Source organism: Protopterus annectens, chromosome 1.part0 (genome assembly GCF_019279795.1).
Source record: "Protopterus annectens isolate FY-2018-M chromosome 1.part0, PAN1.0, whole genome shotgun sequence".
Classification (NCBI taxonomy): Eukaryota; Metazoa; Chordata; order Ceratodontiformes; family Protopteridae; genus Protopterus; species Protopterus annectens.
The window spans coordinates 1,998,205,289-1,998,213,001 of NC_056725.1; the positions used below are offsets into that span (position 1 = coordinate 1,998,205,289).

The following is a 7,713-nucleotide window of genomic DNA, read 5'->3' on the forward strand; positions in this document are numbered from 1 at the left end:
TGCCTGAATGGTGCGTAACATGTGGTGGCGAGGAGAGTGATCATCAGCGGGCTGTGTCAGTGCCATCCCTGTGTGCCTGCATGGAGCACCACTACCCAAGGCCAACATCCGTAAATCTAGCAAATGTCCGAGGGAAATGTTGATGCAGGGCGGTGCACTTCCTACCTAGTTTAGATAGATTGAAGATGCTGAAATGGTAACATTAGATTCTAATGTGGTGGTGAGCGTCATCCCTGATGAAGCACCTCTACCCAAGGCCAACATCCGTGAATCTGGTAATCAAAATGTTCAAAAGAAAAGTTGATGCAGAAGGGAGACAATTTAATCAAAGAAGGGAAAGTGAATATAGGTTTATACTTCATGAAGACAAACCGGTGTGTATTTTGTGTTATGAGGTGGTGTCAGTGATGAAGGAGTACAATATACGTAGGCATTTTGAAACCAAACATGGAGCTAAGTATGCTAAATATACACCATGAAAGACATAAAATTGTCCAAGAATTAAAAAGCAAACTGCAATCTCAGCATAACATGTTTACTAAAGCTACAGCAAAAAATGATGCAGCAGTGAAAGCTAGCTATATTGTGGCTGAAGAAATTGCCCGAGCTTCCAGGCATTTTTCAGAAGGTGCCTTTTTGAAGCAATGCATGCTAAAAGTGTGTGAGCAGGTGTGCCCCGACCAGATGTAGACTTTCCAAAACGTCAGTTTGTCAAGAAATACCATTGCAGATCAAGTTCAAGATCTTGCAAGAAATCTAACAACACAGCTGGCTGAACAGGCATGCAGTTATCTAGCTTTTTCATTAGCTGTCGATGAAAGCACAGACAATACTGATACAGCGCAGTTGTCTATCTTTATATGAGCAGTGAAGATGGACCTCTCTGTCACTGAGGAACTCTTGGGTGTAGCTGCAATGTATGGGACGACAACAGGGAAGAAAACTTTTGAGGCGGTGGAGAAGTCCATAAATAATATTAAATTACCCTGGGAAAAGTTGGTGGGGCTAACTACAGATGACATACCTGCAATGTGTGGAGGAAAAAAAGGCTTGGTTGAGCTAATGAAGGAGAAAATGCTAAATAATGACTGCCACACACATCTGATTACCTATCATTGCATTATCCATCAAGAAGCTATATGTGGTAAGGTTCTTGAAATGGATTATATAATAACCACAGTAACAAAAACAGTAAACTTTATACGAGCACGTGGCCTGAATCATAGCCAGTTCCAGCTGTTTTTACAGGAGGTAGGTGCAAAGCATGGAGACATGCCATACCACACAGAAGTAAGGTGGCTTAGCAGGAGCAAAGTCCTCAAATGATTTTTTGAGCTCAGGGAGCAAATCGCTCTTTTCATGCAAAGTAAAGGAAAGCCCTTGCCTAACCTGTCAGATCCAACCTGGCTTTGTGATTTTGCTATGATGTGTGATTTAACAGAGCATCTCGCCCAACTGAATCAGAGGCTGTAGGGATACAAACAAGTCATCACGAAGATGTCTGATATGATCACAGCATTCCAGCGTAAACTTCTCTTATGGAAGTCCCAACTAGAACAGGACAATCTTACCCACTTTTCTGTTTGTCAGAGTCTCTTGGCCTCCTTATCCACTGCTTTTCCTTGTGCTCGGTTGGCTACTAAAGTGAGCCGGTTAATTGATGAATTTGATTGGTGCTTCTCTGACTTCAGAGCACAGCACTGTGGCTTTGACATCTTTGCCAATCCTTTCACAGCCGACATCAACAGTGCACCCCATCACCTTCAGATGGAATTGATAGACCTTCAAGCCGATAGTGGCCTGAGAGCAAAGTTCCAGGATGTCCAGATAGAGGGCTTTTACTGTCTACTGCCCTCTGACTTGATGTCACAGCTAAGACTTCATGCTGCCCATATTATGTCCATGTTTCGCAGCACCTATCTGTGTGAGCAGATGTTTTCATTAATGAATCTAAACAAGAACATGCACAGATCACGCACCACCGATGAAAACCTCCACGCTGCTTTTTGGGTTGCCACAGCACAAGACATAAAACCAGACATTGACTCACTGACCAGGGGAAAATGGTCTCAGACATCTGGCTAGAAAACAAGTAGGTGAGCAATTTCAAAACCTAAATTTCAATGTATTAAAAAAAACTGTTTTTGAACTTTTTTGCTTATAGTGCACTTACAGTTTGTTTTGTGCTTTTTGTTATTTTCAGAACATGATTAATGCACCTTGCGAAGGCACAGAGTGATAGCACTGATGGAATTTAATGCACCAGGATGGCGTGAGATATGGTCTTCTACTAGTCTTAGTAGATATATAGAATACAGCATCCATGGGACCACATGACATCCCAGGCTGTGTGCTACATGAACTACAAAATGAACTGGCATCTCACCTAAGTGTCATGTTTAATCATAGCCTTACCTCAGGCTTCTTGCCCGCTGAGTGGTGTACAGCTACAGTTATCCCACTCCACAAGGGGGGATCCACCTTGGATCCTGGGAACTACCGTCCCATCAGTCTGATGAGCCTTATCTGCAAGGGCATGGAACGCATTATCATGGAACTTATAAACAAAGACATTGGCAACCTTCAAACACTGGACCCCACCCAGTCTGAGTTTGTGAAGGGCCGATCCTGTCTCCTGAACTTGACTGACTTCTTTGAATCAGTCTCCAGAGCTGTGGACGAGGGTAAGGTGGTCCACACAGCCTATCTGGACCTCGCCAAGGCCTTTGACACCATCCCCCACTCTGGAATCATAGATAAACTTACTAAGCTGGGCATAAATCCCTATGTCACTTGATGGGTTGCCAACTGGCTTACTGACAGAACCCAGACTGTAAAAGTAGCCATTAATGAATCCCCAAATGATGTGGATATTCTACAAAGGGGCCTTATAGAAACTGATGCTTGGTGCCAGAGCCATGGGCTCGAGCTTAATGCCAAGAAATGCATATTTACTCCCTTTGGGAAAAAACATGTACCCATGAATTACCACATAGGTGGTAGTACACTAAACACCAAAAGTGTGATGAGAGACTTAGGGACATAGGCGGACAATGGTCTCACCTTCGATAATCACATCGCCACAACAGTCAGGAAATCCTTCTATGTGACACACCTCATCACTAAGGGCTTTTCATCCAGAGAAAAGGAGGTCATTGTCCCACTGTACTCATCACTCATTAGACCCATTATAGAGTACAACGCCCCATTTGGTATGTACCTCACAAGACATCTGCAACAGCTGGAAAGGTCACAGAAATACCTCACTAAAAGAATCACAGGCCTAAAGCGGGTGCCCTATGCTGACCATCTAAAAAAAACTCCAGCTATACTCTGTGGCATATCGTCTACTCAGAGGCGATCTCTGCTTAACATACAAGGCCATGTCAAACCCTGAGCTGTTGGACATGTTCCACTTAAAGAAATCCCATCCCCTCAGAGCCACATGCTCCAGGGATCTAAACCTTGTCATCACAATGAACAAAACATGCTGGAGGGATAGGTTCCTGACCCAGAGACTCCCCATACTTTGGAATAGACTGCCCAAACATGTCAAGCAGAGCACCTCTTTGGCCCTCTTCAAAAGGAACCTTGACGATTGGATGGGAGATAGGAAATTCACCCGAGGGATCACGTCAGATCCTAGACAGGGTCCAGGGAAGTAAATATTGTGGCAAGAAATATCCAGGGAATTGTTCTGGCTAGGCTTTAGGCCCTAGGGCCAATAGCCTAGTACCAACCTATGAACCTATATCTTAATAAAAAAAATAATAAAAAATTTGGCCCACGACTTAGCCTATGTGTTTTTATCTCGGCCCCTTATGTGATTGAGTTTGACACCCCTGGCCTAAGCTGTTAAGTAAACAGCCTAATGGGTTAATGGCAAGGCAGAATAGTAACAGTGACAGAGAGTCACCCTGGAGTGTCACCCTTTGAATTTTTATCTCTGGAATAATAATCTGTCTTTTATCATGGCTTAATTTCAAAGTAGTCTGGCTTTGTTTCATGGTCACTGTAATGTAGTCAATCAGTGTAGGGTGTATCCTATACATTTTTAAGCATGCTTTTTATCCATGAATGTGGGATACAATCAAATGCTTTTTTGTAGTCAATCCATGCCATACTTAGATTCTTCCCCTTTTTACAGTTCTCCATTATGACTTTATTTAACAACAAATGATCCTTTGTTCCATATGACTTTATTTTATCGCCCTTTTGTTCTACTGTCATAACTGAGTTTTCTTCTACATAACTATATGCACTGTCAGCATCAATTCCAGTGTATATTTTATACATCATCAAAAGGCAAGTTATTGGTCTATAATTTTTAGGGCAACTTGCGGGTTCACTCTTAAGTAGGAGCATTGTTTTACCTGTTGTTACCCAGGATGGTGTCTGTTTGGGGTGCACATATAAATAGTTCTTACTCATGGCTAAATCTTTGTGCAAAGATGCTAATACTTTTAAACAAAAGTTAGGTACTGCTTCTGGCCTTGGATATTCCAATTAGAGGTTTTTCTTAACTTTGTGTCAATCTTTTTGGCTGTTACTTCATCCCATTTCATATCCGGTACCCTTAACCCTCTTATTCCTATTCTTCTAGTGAATGTTTATACCTGTTTCCTGTGGAAGGCTCCAAAATATCTTGATATGGCACCTGACCAATTGCTTCCTGTTCCATCGGTTTCCCCTTAATTTGGATATCCATTGCTCTATCCTGTTGTGGTGCTTTCTGCATTCAATTTTCTACACTGAATCCTTCACTTTGCAGGTACTCCATAACCTCAGTTTCTATTTCTTTAACTTCTCCATTACTAATCTCCTTTTCTACTTTTCCTCTTTGTCTTCTTATTTTTTTTGCATTATAAAGTTTTCCATGTCTGGATTCCTTTGCCTTTATTTCTCTTCAAATATTTAACTTTTTTAATTTCTCCAAATCGTTTGGGTTTCTAATGCTATGACAGGAATGGACCCCATTCCTAAGTCAAAGTATGATTAAAGTTTATGAAATTAGCAGTTTCAATCTTTGATGTAACCAAAAGTGCTCTTCACAGCACCCACAATAATGACTCCTTCTGCAATTCATACAGGGTTACGTGGATTGGTAACATATCGAAATACAATTGTAGACTCTTTTTTATAAGACCCGTTGCTTCTACTACTATTGGAACTGCCTGGGTATCTTTCTTCCACATTGCTGTTGTTTTTGCCTGCAGATCCTGATATTTTATGACTTTGTGTCTCTGTACGCAAGATGCTGTAGTCACTGGGTGTGCTGATTTCAATGACCAATGCTACTTTTCTCTTCTTTTCTTGGACCAATATATCCAGTTTTCTAGCATCTATCTTTTGAACTGTTGATAATGGATAATCCCATGTGATATAAACTTCATCATTTCTATGATACTTTGTGGCTCATGTTTCCGGTATTTTTCAGCCACTTCAGTACCACAGTGTTTGCACAATCCCCAGTGCAACAGTCTTGTCACATTATTATGCCTTTCAGTATACAGTCCTTCTGCCAATAGTGTGTCACAACCAGCAACAAGGTGTGCAACTGTTTCCAATTCGGTTTTGCAAAACTTACATTTATCTGCTTCTTCCACATGTTCAATGGACTTTGTAAACTAGCTTGTACATAGCCCACTATCATGGGCTGCCAATATTAACCTTTCATCTCTTGATTTGCATTTGCCTCTCCTTAGCCATTCCTGCATTCATTCCTGATCAACATAAGGTACTTCCAGAAGTTTTCTGTACTTGCAATTATATTTATGCATTTTCCACATTTCTTGCCTTTTCATATGGTCCTACACCTTATGTTCTTCCTTTTGTTTTTTGGCACATTCAGTTGCTGCCTAACTTTTATCTACTTCTGGTTTGATTTCCATTCCTGCTTGACACCAATATGCTTCTGCTAAATTAAGCAGAGAAGTCATCTTATATTTATTCTCCTCATATTTCAAGACTTTCACTACATTTAGGTCTTGTGAGGTCAGCAGATATGTGTAGGGTCCCATGATTGCAGATCTATACATGTAATCAGTTTCAAGGAGGCCCATCCCTCCTTCAGAATGGGGAATATATAATCTTGGTATACAGTGATTTTTATAAATCATTTGGTGAGCATGAAGCATCCTTTTTGTTATTCTATCTATTCTATCCAACATGTTTTGGGGCCAGTCAATCACTCCAAAACTGTAAGTTAGGACAGGAAGAGCAAAGTGGTATATAGCTTGGATTTTGTTCCTAGATATTAATGCTGTGTTCAGAATTAATTTAAGTCTTCTAAAGTATTCCTTACTAAATTTTATTTGCATTTGTTCATGTTTTATTGTTGATCCTACATCAGTTCCCAAATATTTATACACTCTCTCTTGCTCAAGTTCTTTTATAGCACAATCTTGTCCCAAACTGATGTTTTCTTAGTGCTGCAGTTTTCCTGCTTTAAAGGTTGCTTTTGCACACTTATCAAGACCAAATGATATTCTTATATCATCTGAAAAAGTTTAGACAGCCTGCATCTGTACTTTCAGTTCCTCATCTGATGAGCTATACCATTTTAAATCACTGACAAAGAGAAGATGAGAAGTTTTTACACTTTGTTGTTTTCTTTGAGCCAAATTATAGCCATGGCCTAAGTTGTTAATTAAACAGCTTAATGGGTTAAGGGCAAGGCAGAATAGCAATGGTGGCAGAGAGTCACCCTGGAATATCTCCCTTTGAATTTTTATCCCTGGGGTAATAATCTGTCCTTTATCATAGTTTAATTGCAAAGTCGTCTGCCACTGTTTCATGGTCACTGTAATGTAGTCGATCAGAGTAGGGTGTATCTTATACATTTTTAAGCACTCTTTTATCCATGAATGTGGGATACTATCAAATGCTTTTTTTTGTAGTCAATCCATGCCATACTTAGATTTTTTCCCCTTTTTACAATTCTTCACTATGGCTTTATTTAACAACAAATGATCATTTGTTCTATATGACTTTCTTTTATTGCCCTTTTTTTCTATGGCCATAATTGAATTTTCTTCTAAATGACTATAAACTCTGTCAGAATCAATTCCCATGTATACTTTATACATCATCGGAAGGCAAATTATTGCTCTATAATTTTAATGTCGCTTGCAGGTTCACTCTTAAGTAGAAGCATTGTTTTGCCTCTTGTTAGCCAGGTTGGTGTCTGTTCAGGGTGCATATATAAATAGTTCTTACTCATGGCTTAATCTTGGTACAAAGATGTTAATACTTTTAACAAAAAGTTAGGTACTGCATCTGGACCTGGGGTTTTCCAATTACAGGCTTTTCTTAACTTTGTTTCAATCTTTCTGCTGTTACTTCATCCCATTTCATATCCTGTACCTTTAAACTTCTTATTCTTTGTTTCACTTTTTCTATCCATTTAACATCTTCAAAGACAAATCAGCACAAAGGAAGCGGCACTTAGATGGCAAAGTAATAAATGTAATAAAATAAAGTAAAGCGCTTTTCATTTGTGTGGCATGCACAAACTTCTTCAGACAAATAATTACAAATAGCATCCACCTTATATACACAAGCAGATGTCAGCTCAATGAAACAATCAAAAAGTGGAATACTAATTGACATTTAAGGAAGTAGTAACCATACAAAACCACCTACAGTACAAACTATACACATTATACCCCCTACTTAAATGCTGATAAGGCAACTAACTATAACTCAATAACA

The 7,713-nt window shown here is 39.7% G+C and overlaps 1 pseudogene; it reads left to right on the plus strand.

Annotated features, from left to right (window-relative positions):
• Positions 1–284: 284 nt before the first annotated feature.
• On the plus strand, positions 285–2,085 carry LOC122806729 (annotated as a pseudogene).
• Positions 2,086–7,713: the final 5,628 nt, after the last annotated feature.